At 44.3% G+C, this 25,724-nt stretch overlaps 1 protein-coding gene across 1 annotated transcript in view; it reads right to left on the bottom strand.

Annotated features, from left to right (window-relative positions):
* Positions 1–25,724, bottom strand: part of NSUN2 (NOP2/Sun RNA methyltransferase 2) — a 1,120,965-nt gene that overhangs the window by 234,863 nt on the left and 860,378 nt on the right. The gene's annotated exons all lie outside the window — the stretch shown is intronic.

Raw genomic sequence — 25,724 nt, 5'->3', positions numbered from 1 at the left:
CTTTTCCAGAGACACTGCTTCAAGTCTCCATTTTAGTTCTCGTTTTTTCAAAGGACATTATTTTAGTTTTCGCTTTGTTTATTTCCAGTTGGTTTTCTTTTATGAAAAATAAGCAAGTTCTTTAATTGCCTCTGTAAACCAATGGCCGTTTGGTCCATTAAAATAATGTCATCCGCGTAAAGGAATCTTGACGATGTTGAGTTGCCCAATGTGGGTGGAAAGGATCTTACTCAATGCTCGACGTTTTTAAAGTCTGCAATGTAGACATTGTACAGAGCTGGGGCCAAAGGGCAGCACTGTTTGACTCCTCGCCTTGTGCTGACGGACTCGGATAACGCCCTGATCAATCTTACACACATTGTGGTGTCGGAGTAGAGTGGTTTTATCGGGTCTAATATAGATCCTGGGCAATTGAGAGTTTCAAGCTTTGACCATAAGATGTCATGGTTGACCTGGTTAAACGCCTGCACCAGGTCAACAAAGGCCAGGAAAATACATGGTTTACCCTCCATAACCCTAGCCTTCGGTGAGCATAGAAGCAAAATGTTGCCCGTTGTCCCAAGGCCTTTGACGAATCATGCTTGGAGTTGGTCAGAGCAAGCCGCCTGTTTAGACCATTCCTGGTACTCGTCCAAGGCAAGGGAGCTGAAGATCTTGCCAATTGTATCCAAAAGTGCAATAGGCCGGTAATGGAATGGATTGTCTTTGGCTCCTTTTTTAAAATGGGTACCACAAGTGCCTTCTTTCAGGAAGATGGAATTTCTTTCCTTTGTACACAATCCCGGAAGACTTTGCCTATACATTTTGCCCATGCCTCTGGGTGTTTTTTTAGGTCATAGTGCGCGTGAGGAATTTAGTTTCTTGATTTTTACCAATATCGACTCTGTGTCAAATGGGATCTTCCATGCCATGGTTGATTGAAGTTTTTTTTTCTTTTGGGGATTAACCACTGGTTTTTCTTCCCCTCATTGTTATGCAAGCTGATATCATCGTCTTTTGCACTGCTTTTTTTTTTTATCAGGGACCAAAAGTTTCTGGTCGTCTTCCCACAGACTGCCCTATAGCCAGCATTGTCCTTTGGGTCATAATGCCCTCAGCCAATGACACTCATCCTCCTAAGCTCCACCCCTGGTGGCCACCTTCAGATTTGGTAGGGCACGTAAAGTGGCAGCATGAACCAAGAAGAGCCAGAGAGGGGAAGGAGGTAGGGTTCACATATGAATCCATGCAAGACCCAGATTGGAGAACAACAGTTACAGTTAAGTAACTTGTACCTTCTCCAGCATGGGGTCTTGCATGGATTCACATGCTCATGAATAAGATTACACAGCAGTACATATACACAGCGATGAGCGGTGGCAAGGCTCACAGAAGCAATACACTTAACAGTGCAACAGACTCGCCTCAAACAAACAGGTTGCGTAGCACCGCTTTGCTGACCTGCGACTCCTCCCTGGAATACCCGTCGACACAGTAGTCTCTCATGGTGTGGGTAGACCTTCACGTAGCAGCCCTGCAGATGTCGAGCAGGGGAACAGAGAAACGCTGTCGTTGCTGCATGGCTCTGGTAAAGTGTGCTCTCGGACATCCTGGAAGTGGTTTGTTGACAGTGCATGATACAGCCGGAGAGACACCTGGATAAGGAAGCCTTAGACAGGGCCTTCCCCTGGCCCACTGACCCAAAATTGGCAAAAGGCCGAGACGTCTTTTCCGAAAATTCGTTGTGCGTGCCACATACAACTTCAAGGCCTAAGCAACATCCAGCAAATACAAGGCCCTTTTAGCGGGAGTAGACTGGTTCGGAAATAAAACTGGCAGGACCAAAAGCTCATTGAGATGAAAGTCCGAAGGAACCTTTGGCATGATGGTGGGATGAGTCTGCAGCACTACCTTTGCAGCGTGTAAGGCGAAGTAAGGCTGCTTGTAGCAGAGGGTCTGGATCTCCCCAACCCGCCTGGCCGAGGTGAAGGCCACTAGGAAAGCAGTCCTCCACAAAAGAAACTTCAGAGGGGCACGATGCATGGGTTCAATAAGAGGTCCCATGAGTTTAGTAAAAACCACGTTCAGTTCCCAAGCCGGGGTAGGAGCCTTTACCGGTGGAAAAAGTCCTGAAGATGCCTATGAGTAACTCCTGGATGAGCCTGTGCGACCACAGGGAGAGCTTGCTTGGCACCTGTGTGTATCGGGACATGGGAGCCAGATGAACCTTGATGGAGGCGTGAACTAGCCCAGCATTAGCCAGCGAAAGCAGGCAGGGAGGAGCCGTTTTCCACAGAAGCGTAATCTTCTGAGTCCTGCACCCGTCTGTGAAGCACTTCCATCTGTGACTATCAAGACAATGTAGAGGGAAGCCCTGGCTTTAGCCAGGATTGTCTTCCACTCTTTAGGCAAGGAATAGTGCTCAAACTCTAGGGCGGCAGGAGCCAGGCCGTGAGGCTCAGAGACGCTAGGTCATGGTGCAGTATTGTTCAATTTTCTCTGGAGAGAAGGGCGGAAAGTGGAGTCAGTCGGATGGACAGAGCCGCTAACAATCGTCTAGATAAAAAGTAGACAAATATCCCCTTGTGGTGTAGGTGCACCGCTACCGAGGCCAAGCATTTTGTGAATACCCTTGGGCAAGACTTAAGGTTGAAGGTTAGATCCTCCCCTGGTCAAAACGCAGGAACTTCTGGTGCTTGTGATGAAAAGGGATGTGAAAATAGGAGCCCTCCAGGTAGAGACGCCAGAAAATTGCCTTCCTCCAGCTGGTCAAGCACACACTGCAGGGTGACCATACTGAACTTTTGTGACTTTAGGAACTTGTTCAGTCGTCGTAAGCCTAAGGTCGGTCTCCACCTGCCTAACTACTTCCTCATCAGAAAGTGTCTGGAGTACATAACGGAGCCCTGGAGGCACAGAGGGACCCATTCTATTGCCCCTTTCCTAAAAGGAATGGTTCAGTCAGAAAATATTTGCCAAAAAGATGGCCAATAATAAAAAAAATACCTAAAATATATATATTTTTTTAAGTCCCTATGCAAAGTTTTGAGCAAATGAAGCTCAAACTTAAAAATTGCAAGCACTAGGGGGCATCCATTTTGTGAAATGGATGCCGCCTGTGCTTGTGTTTGCGGCACTAATGAAGCAAAATCCAGCCAGCTGTAGTATACAAAAGCTACCACTGGGTGGCTTTTGCTTCATTGGTGCCGGACTTGGAGGACGGGGACCGGAGATTACAGGCAGGAAAGCTGCAGCTGCATCTCGTTAAGTGCTGGAGGAGTCCGGAAAACTTAGAAATAAAACCGCAGCTTTTAAAACGTATTTATGTTTGCGGTAGCTTCAGCTTGGAGCCCCTGGGCACCAAGCTGAAGCTACCGCAAACAAATACAAAGTAGTGTTTCAAAAACGCTGCGTTTTTTCTTTCCAAGTTTCTCAGGATCCTCCGAGCCTGAGAAACTTGGAAAGAAAAACTGCAGCGTTTTTGAAACACAACCGCGTTGTGTTTCTGGCTGCCGTGGCTATCACTTTGAGTCTCCGGTGCTCCCCAAGGGGAGCACCGGAGAGCCAAAGTGATAGCCAAGGCAGGCAGAAACAACGCAGTTGTGTTTCCGTGCCGCAGTGTTTCTGCCTACAGCAGCTTTCACTTTGGAGCTCTCAAAAGTGAAAGCCGCTGCAGTCAGAAACACAACGCAGGTGTTTTGAAATGCTGCAGTGTTTCTGCCTACAGCAGCTTTCACTTTGGAGCTCTCAGGCTCCCCGGGGGGAGCCCGAGAGCCCCAAAGTGAAAGCTGTTGTAGGCAGAAACACAACGCGGGTGTTTAGGAATGCCACAGTGCTTCTCACTGCGGCAACTTTCGCGTGGAGTCTCCTAGGCTCCCCCAACCCTGAGGGAGTGCAGGAGACTCCAAGCGAAAGCTGCTGCAGTGAGAAATGCAACCTTTTTGTATTTGTAAATGCCGCAGTATTTACAAATCCAAAAACGTTATTCTGAATGTGGCAGCCTCCCGGACTCCCTCAGGGTTGGGGGAGCCTAGGAGACTCCACGCGAAAGCTGCCGCTGTCAGAATAACAACGTTGTTTTATTTGTGATTGCGGTGGTTTTCCAACCACAGCAATCACAAATACAATGTTATATTTTTAATTGGTGCGCCTCCGCTTTTTGCCTTCATTTTACATTTTCTGTGCTTCCCTGGGCTTGGGGAGCACAGAAAACGTAAAATGACAGTGAAGGCAGCCTCCTCAGCTCTGCTCCGGCTGCATTAAGCAAAAGCTCCCAGTAGGGGGCTTTTGCTGCTCGTTTAGTGCCGCAAAAGCAGAGCCGAGGACGCTGCCTGCAAACACAAAATGGATGCTCCCTAGGTTCTTGTAATTTTAAAGTTTGAGATTTATTCTGTATCGGCCATTTCCTGCATATGTGCTTGTTACTGTGTAACCATGAGTCCACTGGGCACCTGCCTGTAATCTTAAGCCCGTTCATCTTCTGTAACAGCGCCTCGATACCTTTTGGGCTGCAAGTGCGCTTGACAAATGCAAATAAATAAATTTGCTCGAAACTTTCCATAGGGACTTAAAAAATATATATATTTTAGATATTTGTTTTATTATTGGCCATCTTTTTGGACAATAATATTTCTGACCGAACCATTCCTTTAACATGGCCTGAACCTCCTGTAGCAGTTGGGCCATGTGCAGTTCACGTGCGACGGGAGGAATGCTGGGGCATATGTCCCGGAATTCCAAAGAATGCCCCTGCTGAAGAACGTCCAGCACCCATTTGTCCGAGGTGACCTTTCTCCACTGCTTGATAAAGGTCAATAGCCAGCCTCCCACTGGGGTGCGAAAGTGGGGGTTAGGGTCCCTGGCCAGTTAAGGCCTTCTTGGCAGTCTGTCCAGGACTGCGGATGATGACATTGCCCTCCAGTGCCACAGGCCTGATAGAGGCTCCTGTAGGCTTCCTGGGTGGTGGGGCAGGAGGGCTGACGATAGGCACTAGTATACCCATTGGCGCACCTGGAAACCCCTCCCCTCGGGGAACGAAAGGACAACCTTCTTTGCTGCAGGGTCCCCAGAGAGCATGCCACTTACATGTCAGTGTTGATGGCCTGGAGAGTATCATCTACTTCCTTCCCAAACAGGTTGTCTCCATCAAAGGACATGTCCACAACATGGATCTGTGTGTGGAGGCATCATGAAGCAAGACACTGACAAAGATACAGAATTCAAAATAAAACCCTTATTAAAAAGTGATTGTGTGCTCAAAAATGTTATTCTCCCGAGTGTTCGGGCATGTGTTTTTAAGCATACTGTGACTGATCATAAAAAAAGCTCTTATGCATCTTACCTTAGTTTTCTTCACTTTTACACATGCAAAAACAACAGGTCGAACAATCCATGTTGTGCTAATCTTATCTGTTGCTGCATCGCCCTAACTTTGAGTGCCCTCGCGGCACTAAATCATATCACCCACCCCTGAAGCTGACATCACTTCACAACACCAATGTACGTCTCCTGTCAAGGTTCTCTGTGCGCAAGCTATTGACGTGTCTCCATGGAACTGGCCGGACGCCTCTTTCCTCAAATATAAACAGTCCCCTTCTCATCAGACATAAGAGTTGCTTTTTCAATCGTTTCACTGTCTTTTTTTTTGGATTGCCTGTGACTTGTTTCTGCTCTGTTCAGCTATCTTTGTTGCACAAAGCCCCTGCGAACAGATACTTACACTAGCATTACAATTGATTTCAATTGTTACATTTAAAAATGTCATTTAATGGCAACAATACAGCCCTACCAGTACGAGCCTGAGTATTCCGCGGAGGAAGTAATTGAAAGAGAAAGATGCGGAAACGATGGGGAATTGAACGATAGTTGGGAAGCTGAATCACCGGATCATGAGCCGGAGCCTAGTCGTATGGAAGACATTTCCACCTGGTGTACCAGCAATCGGTGCAAGGTCATGCCAACCGAGGTGGAGAACCGCTACTGCCAAGAAAACTCGGGATGCTTGGCCTAGATATCAGAAGGACACACCACCGCTATGTGTTACCGAGCTGCATGACTTCAAGGCAGCCTGCCTCACAAGGTCAATGTTGAGGATTATGATGGTGCTTATGCACAAACTTCGCGCAACAGTTTGCCCTCGCAATCCATGTACTCTACATGTGATGTGATTTGAAACACAGACTACTAACATTTCATGTTTGTCTCCTATATTGTTGCAACTTTGATCAATCAATGACAAATTAATATGGTCTGCAAATTGAATACATTTCTTGTGCTTTTGGGAAATCCGACCGTTCATCTTACGTGTTTTTCACATTCAACTAAAACATCATTTCTCCATGCCCCCAAACGTTATGGATTCAATGGGTGTTCACTTTTGTAATGTGTCGAGACTTCAAAGCCCAAGTTCATTTATACATGAGTAACCTTTGTACGGGCAAATATGCCATCGAATGCAGGGTCCATTTTCAATTAAGGGTTGTACACTTTTCAGGTTCATTTAATTACAGTATGTATGTTTCTCTTCCACAGGTGGTAGAGGCGGGTGGCCTACCGTTCATTTACATGGTGGCTTTATGGGAGGCTTGGATTCCGCGTTCGACGAGTAATACCCACCCGTGTCATTGGAGACATTTGCGCAAAAATCCCCAGTGACAGCGGCCAGTACAGGGTATTTTCACACACTGTGCTGCAACCTCAAGTATACAATTTGTAGCTTTTTTGATCCATCAACATCACCAAACTAAATAAAATACAAATTAACATATACAAATAGTTGTTTACATTTTTTCATGTACACTTCAAAAGGGTTCTTCTGCATGGTGACCATTGTTCTCATGGCCTCCCCAGATCCAGTGTCTCCAAGCCCTCTGCCAGAAACACGTCACACATTCACATATACACCCACTTTTCTAATCCTTTATAAACACCTTGACATTTTACAGGAGAACATCTCTGAGCTCTGCAAGGGATCTCTTTATTGTGCTATCTGTTCCCCCGGCTACTTGCTCCCCTGCTTGCTGAATCAGCTTGTTTGTTCGTCCAGGTAAGGGTAGGTCACCTATTTCCTTGTCTATATTCATCGATTGCTGATCTCATCTATTTCCACTGAATGTACCCAGTATTGTAATGTTCATTTATCTCAATGACTTCACCATTCTCTCAAAGTATTCTGATCTCGATAAATAGCACATTGCATCAAGGTCCTTTGTAATAGAATGGCATCTTTCATGGTCCACGTCTGTAAGCATGTTTCCTTTTGACGCATGCAAGTACATTCAAAGGACGAGTAGTACGTTACGATTTGCGGCATACCAATCAATTCTGTAACAAAGTTATCGCATTGTTCATTCGCTAGGTTACACAGGTTTTCCTTCTTTGACTAAAAGAAATATTGCATTGAAAGCTGTGATAAAATTCCATCAATCACATGCATACAAGTACTGTGTTACAGGGGGATGCTGGAACTTAGGCTACAATAACTTCCTTTGCAACAGGTCCAGAGTATGAGGTATGCGTACTTACAGTTCCCCTGCAAGAATGAAAGTAAATCCTACAAAGGATATTATTAGACAGTGAAATACATATAAACGTGCACTGTTACAAACTCTTCTGATTTCAGTTCTAACGTTACACTTCCTAACTAATGCAGAACACATTACAAAAAGTTTGAGGGCAACATTATAATCATAAAATCGATTTCGGCCTTACTGCGGCATATGGCGCTTCCTTTATAGTAATTTAAATTTACTTTGCAAAAATAAAGTTATAAAAGTGAAGAAAAAGGTTCACAGCAAAGTAGCCGGAAACAGTATGCCCTGAGGCTGACCAAGACTATAAATCAAAACAAACACAAACATTCTGATATCCAGTACGCTTGGACCTTTCAGACAATGTTTAATTTGAAAAGGGTCAAAAGATAGTTATTTTTGAATTCGGTTAAATCAAAAAATTGTTCACTTTTGGTTCAATCGTTTAATTTGGGTTTGATTCTTACGATGGTTCACGGTTTTGAAATTGTTCTCTGCAAATTGTTATTAAAGATACTTTGATGTCCTTAGAACTGAATTTCTTTCATTCAGTTAGTTTGGTTATCCCAACAGATTGTTTTGAAGAATCCATTATTGTCCTAAATGGTATTTAGATGAAAGAAGTGGCAATCTGTTTATTAGAATAGGCCCTTTTATTTTGACAAGACACTGCTTGCGTTATTATTTGATGGTCGTAGCTTGCTCCCATCTTTAGATTTCGGATTAGATAGGTTAAACTCAATTGAAGTTAAATTAACACCCTTGAACTGTGATCACTTGTGTCTATCTTACCGTTTCATACCATGCCTACTGAGGCAGAATGCCACTGAAATATTCTCATACGGAGCCTTGCAAAGGGAACTATGTTTATACTAGAGGCAATTAGCCCCAAGAGTCTTTGAAGCCACCAAGCTGTTAGAACCTGGTGTATTTGGAACTTCGTGATGACTTGCTGAATTGCATCCACCCATTCTGGGGGAGGGAAGGCTTTCTGTAGAGTAGTATCTATTACTGCTCCTAGAAATTGGATCCTTTGCGAAGGGATGAGTCTGGATTTTACCACATTTATGGAAAAGCCTAGATTGAAAAGAGTGGCATGTTAATAATTCCTACGGGGACTGGGCCTTGTGGAGCCAGTCTAGGTAAGGATATAGATGCACTGTCCTTAACCGAAGGTAAGCTGCCACTGTTCCCAGCATTTTTGTCAATACCCTGGGAGCAGAATTGAATCCAAAGGGCAAACATGTGAATCTCCCCTATGGTGAACCTCAGGAATTGACAGTGATCTTTGAAGATGGGAACATGAAAATAAGCATCCTGTAGCTCGATAGATGCCATCCAATCGGATAAGAGGGGCTAGAATTTGAGGCATGGTAACCATATTGAAGTATTCGATTAACAAACTGGTTGATATCTGAGAGGTCCAGAATTGACCTGATCCCGCCGGTTTTCTTTGGGAATTAGAAAGTAACGGGAATAGACCCCCTGACTTAATTCCTCTTATGGAGCTCCAGGGATGATTTTTGGAGCTTCGGGGGAGAGGGTGGGAGAATAGGCGAAAGGGCAAGACGGTAACCGTGTTGAATAATATTCAAAACCGATTCCTCTTGAGTGATGCTTTCCCAACGAGAATGAAAGTTGGAAATCATTCCTGGGTATATATGCTCCTTGATAATAGTTGGAGCAGAAGTTATGTACATCCCTGGGAAGTAAAATTGACTTCTTTTCTTTTGTACTTGAAGAATTTGAAGACTTGGCAGGCCAGACTTTGGTTTAGGTCAATATCTTCTCCTCTTAGAAGATTAACAAGATATTGTGGATGTGGCAGGACCACTATTCCCTTGAGGACATGGTTTGAACGACAAGGTTTTGGTGATATAGTTGTTTCACTGAAATTGAGCTAAGGGTTTTAGCAGCAGTGACACTGGCTTTACGTTTTTGAAGGACCTCATCAGTAGAGGGATCAAAAAGTGTTTTGCCGTCAAAAAGAAGGTCGAGAACTTTCTCTTGAATATCCTAGTGAAAAGAGACTGATAAATATGCGCGTCTAAGCATGCAGCCTGCATTAGTGACGGTTCTTGCTGTTGTATCAGTGAGGTCCTTAACGACTTCAAGCTGTTGGGTAGCCGCTGCTCTACCTTATGAAATCCAAAAGGAGAACTCACCAGCGGCTTCCTGAGTGAGCATGTCGGTAAAGCGCTCCAGGTTCTCCCAATTAAGGTTATTAAATCCTGCTAAAACTGTAGCAGTGTTTAATTGCCCGAGTTGTAAGGTAGCATTAGTGTAGGACTTTCTACCTTGTGCATCCCAAGTTTTTGCATTTCTATCTAGAACTGAAGCTGGAGAAGGACCTTTTCCCTTGGTACCTAGGGCAGCTGAAACAACCGCAGATTGTCCTGGAGGATTTCCCCTAAGTATGAAAGGCTCTTACTTAGGCACCTTGTACTTAGTGTATAGAGGTGTGAATATCTGAACGAGGTTTTTCCCCAACATGCTAATGCTGGCTCTAGAACAGATAATTCCATGGGAATTGGATTTTTAGACTGCTGAGATGGCAGGTTACCAAGAACTGTCAGTCGTTTCAGGCCTGCATAGCTTTTGCTACAATCTCATATAACACCTTAGATGGTGATGGAGCGGTGTCGCCATCTGTAACAGCGTCAGTGTATTTGTAAACATTTTGTTTCTTGGACGAAGAAGCTGAATCCTCATCAACTGACAGTGATTGGCTCTGGAATAGGATCGGTGGGCACTGATCCCTAAGGAGGTATAATAGGAGACATTTTGCCTTTAATCCCAGAAATTCTAAGAAGGGCTCAGAAAGCATGGTTTCAAGAACCGTATATTCAGTGCTCCAGGTTAGATTTGGAAGTGGGAGTATTTTACTCCCTTTTTTTAATAAATTTGCCAGTAAAATTAATTTTTATGGAGTAAACCAATGGGAGTATTTTATAAGCGAGTAAATATGTTTTAACTGAAAAACTGAAATGTTTTGTAATAATTATTTCTTTGCACCTAGTTATTCATACACATTAAAAAAACAAGTTTCTTTTTCTGATTAGGTTGTTATATTAGTAGTTTCTTCCTGTGATACTGCATGCACAACTTGTCCAAACAAATCCATGGAGTTTTGAGGGTGAAAGCAGGGGAATAAGATTATACACGTCTTCCCCATTTTATTTCTTCAGTATTTTTACTTAACATTTAATTTTTTTGGGAGTATTTGCTTATTTTAAGGGCGTTAAAAGTGGCCGATACACCCCTTATCTGTAGGGCTGACCACATTGGTTATGTAATTTGAGAAGGATTAGGTTGGAGGCTCTTGTAACCTAAAGGGTGATGTAGAAGAGTCAACCCTGGTAGACTGGTTTGGATTCTAAATGTTGAAAACCACAGGTCTAGGGACTTGAAGATTAGTTAAAAACAGCTGTAGTCCCGATCGAGATGCTGGAACCCGAGTTTGTTGAGCCAAATTGTCCTCAGATGGAGGAGAAAATGGTGGCAAAATTTGAGAATTCACTCACAGGAGTACTGAATAATTGTTCTGGATGAACTGTAAAAAAAAAGTTGAAGCATCAAAGTCTGCCGAATAAGAAACGAGAATGGAATTATCTTTCTGACTCACCGGTACTGAATCAGAGATAGATGCAATGGGTAATTCTTTCCGCTTGTGCTTCCTTGGAGAAGTCGGTACTGCACTGAATCGCGAGTGAGAATGTTTATGCATCTTATGAGAGGACTTCTGTGACTTCTTCGCGTTAGGGAGAATTCTCTGTAAAGGCTAATTTCCCAAACCTAGTGAGTCCCCAGCAGCCTTGCTGGATTTTTGGGGTTTATTTTTTCTCTCCTGCTAAGAGTGAGATTCTTTTGAGGTGTTCCTTTCACTTTCCATGTGTTTTATGGGCTATGGGGTCTTTTACTCCATAGGGTCTCATGTGTTTTTTATGTGCGTTACACAGCACTCTGTGCCGTAACCCAGGGTTGTTGTAGCGACCCCCCAACATAGACTCCATACCCTGGGACGGACTACTGTCTCCCAGGGCATGTAAAGTCACCATTGGCTTTACTAGTCCCAAATTATGAACAGAAACCAGTACAAACCATCATATTGTGGACGTACTGGTTGGGGCAATTCGATTGCCCCCGGGTCTGCTGTTCGAGGGGGGCACGTCTCCGTTCCCCCTGATCGAGTTTTGGCTGGTGGCAGTGGATACTACTTTTTATATTCGACCGCGAATATATCTCTTTGGGATTTTCCCATTGTTCGAGGCTATCAACTTTAATTATTTAATGCATATAGCCTCGAACATACCGCCGGTTTATTTAATATTAATTCACTGGTCGGTATTTTTTGCCAGAACGCGATTCTAAAATGGCATTTGTGTTCTCTTCTGTGACTCCAACCCAAGCCAAGCCCTTTGTTCCACTTTTTGTCGGGCTTCTCCAGAGAAGCCTCCAAAAGTGGTGCCACTCTGTCTGGGTACCACAGGGGGTGTGGGAGGGGGTTTAGGCACCCTGGACTGAGTTACCTTGGTAACTCAACTCCCACTCTTGTGTGATTGGCCCAACTGGTGAGCCGGCCGGCTCACCACTTAGCATGTTTGATTGACAGCTAGGCTGAGTGAATGGGGGTGTGCTGCATAAAAGCAGGGCTTTGGGGACTGGAACTTCGGAAGTCGCCACAGGACCTAAGAATCCGAGGAGGGAGAAGCTGAGCCGACCTGCAACGACGACACCACCAGTGGAGCCCTGCTGAACCGTCTCACCACTTTTCCCGACGACAGAGATCTCCAGTCCGGAGAGTCTTCTTCCTTTGACTGGTGGGGATAACCAACTTCGCCTTCTTTTCACCTTCCTGGAGCATCTCGTGGCCGCATTGCCCATGCCAAGCACCCCGGCAACCGGAATACCACGGTTTACCACTACAGCGAAGAGAAGGGTAGTACCTTTTAACCGAAAAACTCCGTGGCTGGTTTCTACCCTGGCAGTGCAACGATCATCTTTCCTCCACAGCGAGACCTTCCTCTGGACGAAACACCGACTTGCACCTGCTGCCAGGAACAACTGCCCCCGCTGGAGCTTCCTTCACACTTAAGGTACTGTGTCCCGCCTGGCTTCCTGTGCGACAGATCGTTCGGGGTGACAGTAAAGCCTCGACTTTCTAACCTGGGCTGGCCTGGGACAACCTAGCTAACTTTTCCTGACTTTAATTTCATCCTTTTTTTGCGAACTATCTACAAGACTCTTTGGGCATAACCCCACTGTGTAAACCTGGACCCCTTCTGCTTTCTCTCTCCAAGAGTGGGCCTTGCAATTGACTTCCTTGCTCTCCAGTAGAACTCTGGCTACCCTGCCTTACTGTGGTTCTTTGTAAAAGTATTGGCACTTTTGTGCTTCTTTAACTCTGCCTTTTTCCCTCCCTTTCTTTACAACTTAGAGTGTCATTGTATGTTAAGCGCTCACCTCTGTCTGAAAATAAGCAGTGTTTCTCACTAAGACTTGTCTAATAAGTGAATAGGGTTGTATATATATGATAGTGACTGTGCTGAATTTACTTACCTCTTTTTTGCTAGTGTGAATTACGAGCGTGTTTTTTAATAAATAATTATATACTTTTACACCAAAGCTCTGGTCAGTGTTTGTTTGTACTACTGTGTCTCTGTACCTATTGTGTATACTCTACATACTGCCTTCTAGAGGGAAGTCTTACTGCTCAGCCACAGCTACCAAGTGAATCTGTGTGGTACAGACTGCTACCAAGTGGGTTTACTGCCAAACACCTGTAGTCTTAAATCTATTGCAGTGGTCCCTAAGGGAACTGCACAGGTTTCTGCCTAACACTTCGGTACAGAGGAACTTGAAGGCTCAACTGCGGTCACCAAGTATAAGATGTTCTCTTTCGGTACCAAAGTATTTGAAGTTTTACATGCTGTAGCCGTCTTGGCTGTAACTGATACAGGGGAATCGAAAGGTGCCGAGTCATCCCCAAAGATGTGCGCCACTTTGAAGGAACCCTTGCCTGTTCGGATTACTGAGGCATTCAAGGTTTTCCCTGGTACTGTAATCATTTTTTCAGGTGTACACATGTCTTCCGGTAGCAGGTGGATATTTTCAGACCCTTTCCCACCCAGAGGTACTCTCAGGTGAACACGCCCCGGTTTACCCCTGAATGGTGCCATGAAGACCATGGAACCGAGGAGGCGGTCTTCCCCTGGGTACCGAAGTCTGGTGGCGAAACATGTACCTTACCTGAAGGTACCGTACCCCTCTTACAGATATCGGCCTCCCTCCTGATCCGTACAAAGTCTTCAGGCATCTACGGTAAAGGTCCCAGCTGTGACATGGAGAGAAGACTAGTCTGCAGAGACCTCGGATGAATCGGACAGTGAAAGGCACAGGTACTCACTGGGTGATGTATACCCAAACACCAGATGCAGGCATGATGGGATCAGCTGCTGAGAATTGCTTATGCACTGTCTGAATCCTGTCGCATAAGGCATGCGTAGAGGAGGCACGACGAATTGAAATAAAAATGAATGAACAATCGATAAGAAAAAAGGGATGGACAGCAAAAAGTAATGCCCCAAAAAAGAAGGGAGTCACAGCGCATCAAAATAACGACCCGCCAAGTAGGCGGAAAACAAGAATTGGGTGTGGAACGTCGTTGACGTAGGGGTAAGGTGGGGGCCCAGCGCACAGAGGGTTGCAGGCGTTACATAGGCCCTATACCTTAAATTTTCCTAAAGTGACAGCTATCTTTTGCAGCAAGTTTTCCAGCCCGCCTGCGGATGCAGGGACCAAAGATAGAGAACAACCCTTTGACACTCAGATACACAAAAAGGCCAGGCACTCGTAGAAAAGTGACATGCACAATTTATTGATAAATATACATTTCACAGTGCATTTACAGCTTGGCAATATGCTGTGCACAATTAAACCCATTCACCCACACAGGTGAAAAACGCCACGCGTTTCATCCGTTTCACAGACTTCATCAGTTTCAGGTGCTGCTTCCTGATTATTTCAAGTTCAGTAAGGCACTCCCCCTTCTCCATTCTATCATGTGACTACCATACAGAATATTCATCAACATATCACGCCATCTTGGAGTAGTGTGTATACTCGTGTGGGATACAATTTAGCATTTGTTAACTTTAATAGCAAAAACTATAAACTAATACGGTCACCACTATAATATAATGACAAAACTTAAATGCCTGAGATTGCATTTAAATAGGGAAGCTTCATTCGGCAGTGCCATCAAGGAACTATCTGGTCTTCCAGGTGCAATAAGTAAAACACACTCTTAATCCCAGCATACCTTGCAAGCATGACGTTCCCATAGAAAAACCAGTTACTTACAGCTTTGGTAACTTTCTTTCAACTGGATGTTCCTCCCACGTATTCCTCATCTATATCTCCTACATCCAGCATCAGCTGCTTTGGATAATAAAAAAAAATTGGTAGAGGGGCCTCCGTCTCGAAAATGATGGAACGCGCAGCACCCATTGGATTCAGTTTCTATTTTTTCTTTTTTCCTTACTGTAGAACTACCAGCATTAATGTGGTTTAGCCAATACAAGACTCTGAAGGAGCATAAACTGCAAGAACACTGACAATTCTACTGCTGGGTAGGCTGGGAGGGGTGATGAATACGTGGGAGGAACATCCAGTTGAAAGAACATTACCAGGGGTAGATAACTTGTTCTTCGAATGAATTGTGTCCTCCCACGTATTCCTCTTCTATGGTAGACTCCCAAAGCAGTATTTGTTTTGACGCAGGGAGTATGCATTTTGTAATCAAGGGTTGTTATGAACCAAATGAAGGACTGCCTTCCCAAAAGCGTGAATGGTAGACCAAGTGGCTGACTCAAATATTTTTTATTGCAACACCTATTTGCAAAGCAGAAGAAGTAGCCATGCCCCTAGTGGATTGGGCCCTCAAGCCTTCTGGAGAAACTTTCCTGGTCAGTCTATAGCATTCAGTAATAGCAAATATAATCCATCTGGACAAAGCTAGTTTAGTTACAGCCTGTTCCAGTCTATGACAAGTATATCCTATGAACAGTTGGTCATTTAGACGAAACTTTGACATGCTTGAAATGTAGAAACTCAAAGCCCTTTTTGGGTCAAGTCTGTGGAACCTTTCCACTTCCTTGCCAGGATGAGATGGTGGGTAAAACGTAGGTAATACTAACTTTTGTCCCCAATGAAAATCTTATATAATCTTAGGTAGGAATGAAGATTTGACCTTAAGGACGACCTTGTCCTTCTAAAAACCATAAAAGGTTGTTTAGAATTTAGAGCCTGCAACTCACTTACCCTACGGGCTGATGTTCATGCTACTAACAAGATGGTTGTTAGTCTTAAAGGACATGAATGGAGTGGTTTGAATGGTACAAATGTGAAATTTCAAAACAAGAGGCCCCAAAAAGGAACCTGAAAAGGAGGTGGAGGGAACACGTTAGTGAGTCCCTTTAGAATTTTTATCACCAAGAAGGCATTTTAAAAAATTACTTTCTTCAGAAGAGCACTTGAAGATGGAAAGCTCTGGTAAATAACCTTTAATGGCTCCAAACTGAAGCCCCACATTGCCCAAATGCAGTAGATATTATAACAACTCTGCTGGATTTGTTCCAACGGAGGCGGTACAAAGACTTAGTTGCTGGCCTTCTGGACGACAGCAAAATCTCCATTACGTCATCTGGGAGGTTCCAATCCTTGTACCACAGCCTCTCAGAAACCATGCGTCAAGGTCGAGTGTCTTGATCTCTGGATGGAGAACGCGACCCTCCTCTCACAAGAGATGGTGGAAGACACATTGGAGGGCAGATGGACATGTCCAGAAGGTCCGGGTCCCATGTCCTCTTGGCCCAATCTGGGGCAATTAGGTTCATGGATTTCCCAAACTTCCTCAACCACCTGATCACGTGAGGAATGACGGGGACTGGAGACAATGCGTACAAGAGTGGAAACTCCCAGTCCACTACGAACGTGTCCGCTAGAGCTCCTCCATGGGGGAATTCCCTGGAGCAGAACAGTTCGCACTTCTGGTTGAAACTGGTCACTCCAAGATCCACTTGAGGGGTTCCCCAAAGGGTGAAGATCTCGAACTTCCCGAGTTAGTTCCCACTCGTGGGAGACTGTGCTCTGCCTGCTATGAGCAACTGTCGCAGTCTTCTCCTTTCCGGCTAGATGAACCGCTGATTGGGAGATTGCTTCTTGTATTGCCCAGAACCAAAGCTGCATTGCCTCTGCAGTGGTAGTGACCCTACGCCGCCTCTTGTTGGGGTATTACATAGCCACTGTGTTGTCCGTCATCAGGACATTCTTTCATCGTACAGAGGGCTATTCCGATTGCCCTCAGCTGCAAAAGGTTGATGTGTAGTTTGGAATCCGATGGAGACCGTTGATTGTCAGATGGTTGGTGTGGGCTCACCACCCCGTGACTGAGGTGTCCGTCACTCTGGCCATGGTTGCCAAAGGATGCTCCCTTCAGAATGTTGTCCTCGCAGGCCTGCCACAGGAGATCCTGTGCAACCCTGCTTGGAACCTTAAATAAGTACGACATGTTCCCCAAAAATTGAGACCATTTTGTCTTGAGAGCCTATTGAAGGGATCTCATTCTCAGGCTAGCCTCTGGCACCAGGATGCCATTAGGTTGAGCAACCGCAAGAAGTAGAAGGCTGCGAGACGCTGAGCACCATGACATTTGGGGACCAACTGCAGAATTTGTTGAGCCCTCACCTTGGGTGGCAAGGTCTCTCCCAAGGATGTATCCAGTAAAGCCCTGATGAATTGGAACTTTTGATATGGTATCATATGGGACTTCTTGTAATTGAGGCAGAAGCCCAGTCTGTGGAGAGTGTGGCAGGTCACACAGATGATCCAGGACCTCTTCGAGAGAATGTGCCCTGATCAGCCAAATCGTCCAGGTAGGGGTAGACTTGAATCCCCACCCCCCCTCTCCTGTGACAAGCTGCCACCACTGCCATCAGTTTGGAGACAGCCCTCGGAGCGGAGGTCAGCCCAAATGGCAGAACTCGGAACTGATAACGAGAACCGCCAACGGTGAACCTCAGGTACTTTCTCTGCTTGAGATGGATAGGCACATGAATGTAAGCATACTGAAGGTCCAATGATACCATCCAATCCTGGTGCTGGAGGGCCTGAAAGATCTAAGAAAGTATGACCATCTTGGACTTATCCTTCATGAGCAACTTGTTCAAGTCTCTCAAGACCAAGATGGGTCTCAGTCCTCAGTCATTCTTAGGGATTAGGAAATGGGGAGAATACCATCCTTTGTTCCTCTCCATCACAGGTACTGGTGCCATAGCACCTTTCCCTAGCAGGCTCAACTTTTCCTGCAAAAAGGAATGGATCTGGAACCTTTAACAAATGGTTTCCCGGTGGATGATTCCAAGGTCTCTCAATGAAGGGGAGGCAGTAACCTTGTGCTATGGTTTCTAAAGCCCAAGCATCCGAAGTAATACCCTGCCATTCTTTCTGATGCATAGACAGTCTACCTCCCACTAGGGTGTCTTGAGTCAAGACCTCAGAGAGGTTTTGAGGAGGCTGAAGCAGCAGCTGAGGGTAAAGATGCCAATGCTTGGGCTGGCTTTGCACCTCTACCTCGTCCACCACGAGGGAATCTCATTTGTCCTCTTTGACCAGCTATTCCTCTCGCTCTTCCAAGCTAGGAGTAGAAATGAAAGGATTTACCCCTCTAAGAAGGTCCACTGTGGTGAAAATTCTGAGGCTGCCTGATGGCGGCCCCTAGAGACTTGGTTGCCGCCTTAGAGGTCTGCAGCTTCTCAAGACTTTCATCAGCCTTGCTGCCAAAGAAATGAGACCCGTCAAAAGGCATATTAATATAAGTTTCAACCCAGCACTCCACCCAAGTCAATGCCTAGCGTGTGATGCCCAGCTGGAACCCTTATTTATATATTTTTATGTATAAAGTACTTTTATTTATGAACAATGAACCCTAATATCACGCACCTCTCTGTACCCCCCCCTGCCCCCCCCCCCGCGGTCTCACTGAACCAAGAGGTAGGTTGTTTTGCAAAGTTAAGATTTATTTGATGGATTTGAACAAGATATATATCACACTATTAATATTTATACAATGATTAGTGTTGGGTGAGATTACAATCGACAATCTCTTTAATCAATAGGAGTATGGATGAGAAGAATAATGTAGCATAGAATAAACTTTGTGTGGGTTCAATGAAATGCAATGATAGGAAATTAATGCAGCACAGAAATAACACTTTGGTGTGTTCAGTCAAATGTAATGTAATCACTCTTTCCCCCTGATACTACTCAATCCCCCCCAAATATGCAGTATGAAGAGATGGAATGAGGGAACACAGGTTTCAGGAGTATACAATCAACACATGCAGTTTCAATCCCAATTCCCCCAGCAAGCTTAGAGAGAAACATGAATGATTTCAAAGAGGTCAAATGCTTTTGAATGTGATTTGTAATGAATGGGAAAACACTAAAAATGGATTTAATTCTCTAAATTGGATTCAGAACTAGTGGGAGCCGCTTTGGATAGCTTCAGATGAACACTAGCAATGATGGTTGAATGACTAGCAGATAGAAAACTGAATTCAGAGGTTGAATGCAAGAAACAGCTATTTTACATGTGATGAAATTGAGCCAAATGCAGAATCGCGGCAAACTTCAGCGCGCGAGAAATGAGATTACAGAAAAACTATAAGGAGTTGGAATGCGGTTTTGGATTCATTTGAAAGCTAAGGATGTTAGCTTCAACTGGACACTTAGCATGTACGGTTCAGAAGTTATGAAGGTTTAGTAAAGGTCGATTTTTCTCAAAAAAAGTCAAGATTTCAAATGAAAGATGCGCTTTTGAAGATTACAAACAAGGATTGGCTTAAAACTAACTGGCTATGAAGATGCAAGATACCAACGTTACAGCCACCAGTCCAGAGGCGCCTCTGTCTGGTTTTTGCCCACCGCAACGCTTGCCTTTCTTCAGTAAATATATTAGTGCAAAGATGATTTATCACAGGATTATATGGATGAGAGAAGGATTCAGGACAGACAAAAGAGGTTCTACAATGCAGTATGAATATGATAGAATGGGTTTTGGATTAGATTACTTAAGGATAAGAGATTGGCTATGGGCAATTCTATGCTAAATACTCACAACTATGGTTTTGGAATAGGCCCGTCAAAGATCTGGTCAAGGGTTTTGGACTGGAATCTTTTAGTCACTGGACAGGATTCAGGTGCTTGGTTCTGCACTCAGCAAGGCACTCTGGTCTCTGCACGGCCTCTAGTTCTGGATCTGATGGGTTGGTTCTGGGTTACAGCTCTGCTCTACTGGTTTGGAACTCTGGGTTCTGGCAAGAGTTCTTGGCAAGAAGCTGCAAACAGCACAGCCCGGCTGTTCAATTTGTTGTGTCCCTTGGAAGTCTGGGGTTAAAATCAGGTTTCAAGATTTTAAAGACCAGCTCAGAAGGGTTCAGCTTTAGGATTGGACCTTCTACTTTCAGAGTTCTGGAGTCTGGATCTGGGTTCTCCTGCAGAGCGCTTCGCCAGTAGATCAGTTGATGGGTGAATCTGTGTGTCTAGGTCCTCAACAGTCCCTATTTATGTATTTCCCAAGGGGGTGGATGGGCTGATTATACTATGCCCACACTCTAGGAAACGGATGGTCAAAGTATTCCCTCGCTCCTGATTTGAGAAGGAAACAGTGTGTCATGATGTGTCATAGTGACGCCGTGTTTATGGTCCAGGGGAAAAACCCTCCCCTTTGCTTCTGTACAGTATATCAAATTTTTCACATAAATCAAATTTACAATATCACCAACTTGCTAATACATATTCACATCACAGGTTTAATAAAGCACGTATCTGTCCAAGTTTCATATTTTTAAGAGTTTCGGTTCACAATTGACAGTTTTTCGCACTTTTGGTTGGTTACCCAGTGTCAGATCTGTACAAATTATTCCACATAGCATAACACCTGGGCATAATCCTGTAAACTTTCATATTCCTAGCATAATCACCATTGCTACAATATCAACATTTTAGTTGTCCAGTCTCTGAATATCGCACACATTCCAGATTAGATTTAAACTGTAAGCACCATTTTCCTTTTAATAATATCCTATAAATTCCAGATTTTTACTAGTTTTGCACAGTTTTCTTTAAATCTTTCTCAAACATTTTCTCCAGTTCCAGATACACATCAGTCTAGCCCCGCCTCCAAGGTTTTGATTGGGCCAGAGAGCAACCTGAGCCTCTTCCTGCTAGCAGCTGGATTCTGTTGACGCCCAAATTAGCATTTCCTTTCAGTCAGAGAGTCTTTTGTTTCTTGGCAGAGCAACAGGCCAAAGTCCTCCTCCCACTTGCTTTCACAACTCCATGGCAGTTCCTCAGCAGAGAGCGGGGGGTGGGGTGATTCCTTTGTTTGGGAGAAGCTGTGGAATGTCTTTGAAGTTCAGTGTGGCTGGCTTTAGCTCACTTTTAAAAACACTGTTTAAAAGTGACTTTTCTAAAATACAATTTACATTTTTAACAAATATACCCATATATCTCTTACTTCCAGCATTTTTAAGAGAGATTGAATTGTAGCAACATATATTGGTTTTGATAGGAAGTCTCTTCTTTTCCACACTTTGATTTTAATGTACAAGTTTCAATGACAGTATAAGTAAATGCCAGCTAGCTTCTGACAGGCGAGCGGCGGTACTGCACCCATTTCTGACATTTTTCCCATGCAAGCACCTTTTGAATGGATTTTTTTTTTTATGATGAAAGGTGTTTCTCCTGACCTTGTGCTTAGGTGGATTCTTTAAATAAAGTGATGTTTAACACCCAACAAGGATGTGGATCTTTTCTGAGGTTTGGGAACCATGATTTTTGCACTTTCCACAGCCAAGGAAAAACAGATTTTCAAGCAGTTCTGGGTTTCCCTTGCAATGCAGCCATGCTTTTTCAAGTAGTTTCATTTTACCCTGTGGGCAGCCCAATGCCTGGTTTTGGCAGTGTGGTCTCCTGTTTTACCACTGACATAGGCAAAATGGATTGGCAGCCTATTTTTCAGGTTTCCCTGCACACTTCTCAGATTTCGGCGGCCATTCTGTTTTTGATGAAAGCAGTGCACCGTGATGTTGCAGGGTATAGACTAGTGGGTTAGAACATCCCACATTAAGGAGTCAAGACTGCACGTCCGGTGCAAATCCAGACTTCCTTAACCATGCAAACCTACATATCATGGTTTTTACCGCTGTGGTTCTGCCGATAGTGTTTGCAGAATCCAAAAACGGATTGTAGAGACTCACAACATGGCCTCTTTCCCATCTTTTGCAATGGCCAGGAAGCAGTCTCTTTCTTCCCCTTCAGCAATATGTTCAGCCACCATGGATACACAGTCCCATAGGGGACATGTAGAGTTGCAATTAGTGATATCAAATGTGTTCCATGGACATGCGCTGACATGAACACAATTTAATGGCACATGATGACACTATACAATTCCACTATTGAATTGATCAACACTGAAGTTGACTTGGTATTTATTTCATGATCAGTGCTTTAATTGCTGACAGGTGTTTCAACCAATTTTGGTCTTTTTCAAGGCACACTATCTAATCTATGTTCTACATAAAAACAAAATTCAGGTTGGCATTCATTGCAAAATGAAATTCGATAAACAAAAAGTAAATTGTTACACGATATTGAATCCCGTTGCAAAATGGAATCACCCATTTTTCATGTCAAAACAAAAAATTACAAGGAGAAAAAAGATATATGTTAAACACAAGGGAGAGGAAGAAACAGAAAAGAAGATGGAAATAATTAAACATTTTTGACATCCAGTGTGATAATTATGATCAGAGTTTCTACTAGTCTGGTTATAGGAGATCTCATAGATGAGGAATACGTGGGAGGACAATCCATTGGAAGAGGGCAGCAAGAGAACCCTTAATCTAGTGTCACGCTAATAAGTGCAAAAAATTATTATTTAAAGTAAAATTTCAAGTGATAAATTAAACGCAGGCAAATTGTAAAAAAAACAGATCAGTCCCTGTGAATTCTCATATTCCTTCTCACCCATTCAATAACTTGATTTATAAAGAGATGAAATTGTTACTCAAGTACATGTTTTAAAATATTTAAAGCATGTATTTCAGAAATGGGCAACAGTCTCACACCCTTCAGATGTAGGTGATCAATCTTGGAGGGAAGGCGACCAAGGGCTGTCACAAGAGAAACCATAAAGAGATCTGAGAGAAATACAGAAGACAGTACTTGGCAAATGAGTAAACCAAGTCTGTGTTTGGAACTACAAGATCCGATAGTGCCAGAAACCAGGTCTGCCAACCAGGGTCAGGGATCCTATACAGCTTGGAGGAGCATTCAAGCCACTCTTCTTAGTCACAGTGCCTTGTAGGAGGAAATCAGGTCTGTCAACCAAGCCTGAGACAGGGCAGTTGAGGAACTGAGGCATTTCCCACCAATTGCTGAACTTTGATATATGTCTGAACGAGGCTGGGGAAGGGAGACATCCACCAGCAGTTGATTAACTATATTAGAAGCCTCAGGAAGGGTGAAGAAGGGAGACATTGCCCCAACACTTGAGGAACTAATAAACCCTTAACTGTCTTTTAGTGCAGAGCAAGGGGGAAAATCCAATGGTTTAGGAAACCCTCTTTTTTTAGTTTAACTTGGAGTGTGAAGGACAGAGCTATAATCCTGACATTTGACTTTTTGCTTCGGACATCCTGGCAGGCACATTAGTTATTTTGGTTGGTTAAGTAACTTTGGGTCTCACCCCAAGTTACTAGGGTAATCCAGACGTGGACCCCTTGCTCACTATTCTTAGAGAGGCACAGATCCACCCTACTGATGAGGTCCAACCAGACCGAAACACGTGTCTGGGGTTTCTGTTGGTACTCTTGTTCAGAGGAGAATTGCCTAGCATTTCGGTGCTGGACTGCTCCAGGGCAGGACAAAGACTGATATGTTTGGGATATTTCTTCTCTGTGAAAGATGGTGAGCTAAAGAGTCTGTGTAAGTCTCTCGGAACCAGGACTAATGTCTGGCAGATGGACTCCCAGGACCCCCCTTGTTAATTTGCATTTTGGATGCTTAGGGCAAGATGGGGTTCTCTTCATTTTCTCACTTGAATAAAGGTTTATGCCAACCACCATGACAACTCCGTCAGAGTTCTACTTCTGCACCCTTAAAATTAGTAGACTTTAATGGTGTACTATGGTCTTAAGTTATTTTCCTTCAGCGTTTGGCCTGAGCTGCTGATGCACATAAATGGAATTAGAAGCAGGCCCTAGCTAGATTATACCATTTTTATTTTTAATGATTGTGTGGAATCCTAGTTTCATTTTCTATTCATAGTATTTGTTCCCTCCTTCATAGAGTTTCCCTTTTATGTACCTCACATGTGGATGCATTGATGCTCTACATATACTTACTATACTAAGAATTGTATACTAATTCTTCTATTGTTAGCTGTTCATTACAAGTTCAACATTATTCAAGATTTAAACAGTTGCTAAGGTACGGGCAGAATGGAATTAGATTGTCCCTGACCGCCTTCTTGGTCAGAGTCTAGTTCCTCTGGTAGGTCCTCCTCTGGAGGACTGAATCACTGGGATTGGGGCTAACACTCTGGGAGGCAACAACAGAGACAGAGTGAAGCGTGGTGTGGCCTTGCCGTGTCTATGGAGGAATGCAAGAGCCAGATGCATTTCTCCAAACTAGGAAAGTAGGCAATCACCAGGGTCTTTGGCACAGATAATGGTGCCGCCAATTACAGGGCTGGTGCCAGTACATCCAATTGAAACCTAGATGGCAGGGCCACTCAGAGTGGCAGTAGTAGTCATGGAAACAGTGACTGTGGTGGACGAGCCCTTCGACGCGGTAGCAGCCTTTGTGGACGAGGTAGTCTACGGTGTAGCCGCGGCCAGGTCGTCAACTAGGTCCATGATGAAGCATTATGCTTCGCAGCTGGTGTCAATGATTTTCTCGCAGACGGGACCTGGCCGTCGGTGGTAGACAAGTCGACGGGGCGGTCGACAAACTGTGCCTATTAGAGAGGGGTTCCGCAGCCAAGGTGCCCATCAATGTCGGAGCGTGGGATGACAGCCTTTTTTAGTATCTTCGCCCAGTGAACTCAAAAGGAGCACAACCTTTTGCCAGAGGGAGCTTCCTCTTTGGGCCTACTGACCATGGATGGGGCATGACTGCGCACAGAGGCAGTCAGATGCCCTCCCTTCCTCAATACATGCCACTAACCTTATATGGCGGTCTTTCCGCATCTTGGAGAAGGACTGGCAGTTGGGACATGTGTCTGCATCGTGGTCTGGATGCAAACACTAAATGCATTTGCGATGATGATCTTCAACCAAGATGTTTTTCAGGCCGCATTTCGCACAGGCCCTGTGGATGCTTTTGCTCGTGGTGTGTGTGGAAGACCCAAGCTTTGGCCTGCGGCCTCACACGGTCTGGCGATCAGATGATGAGTTGGATCTCGTCTGGCAAAGGGGTCCCTGCCACCTGTAGTCACACAGTGACTAAAGAACAAAGAATTTGAGACTCTCAAAAATAGGGAAAGTCACAGAAGGGCAACATGTGGACTCCCAACATGAAAAAGTGCAGTAGAAATCTGAAGATGGCCGCCAGGTGTGAAACAAGGTCAATGGCTAGGGCAGTACGACCCAAAGTGATAGCAATAGGTTGAAGCAGCAAAAAGCAGTTTTAGCCTTAAAGCGAAACTGCTTTAACACGACGGAGGATTTTCAGCTTGACAACTGGGAATATTCAGGAGCATGTGAATCCACCAAGACCCCATGCTGGAGAAAAAGCAAATTCCCATCATTGCCCTCTCCGTTTGCTAGATGTACAATTGCTATGAGCTGGGATAAGGGCCCCTGTCCTAAGAATGAAAGATGGATAACCAATAGGATTTGTTGTAATATACAAGAAGGGGTTTACTGAACAATGTTACCTCCAGTATGTCGCCCAAAAGAGATGACATTTCTGATCATATTTATCCAATTATGAGGATTGGATTCATAATAATGAGGAATGATTTTGGTGTAACGATTCAAATCTGCTGTATATTAGCCAAATCGACGATCTAACTAAACCTTGCATGCCAACATTAGTAATCTACATTTACTAAGCGTCACAGTAGAATGGAGCTATACTATGATA

The sequence above is a fragment of the Ambystoma mexicanum genome, chromosome 5p (assembly GCF_040938575.1).
Source record: "Ambystoma mexicanum isolate Mex_15411 chromosome 5p, UKY_AmexF1_1, whole genome shotgun sequence".
NCBI lineage: Eukaryota > Metazoa > Chordata > Amphibia > Caudata > Ambystomatidae > Ambystoma > Ambystoma mexicanum.
Note: the sequence above shows the minus strand (reverse complement) of the source record. Positions and strands in the feature narration are given on the sequence as shown.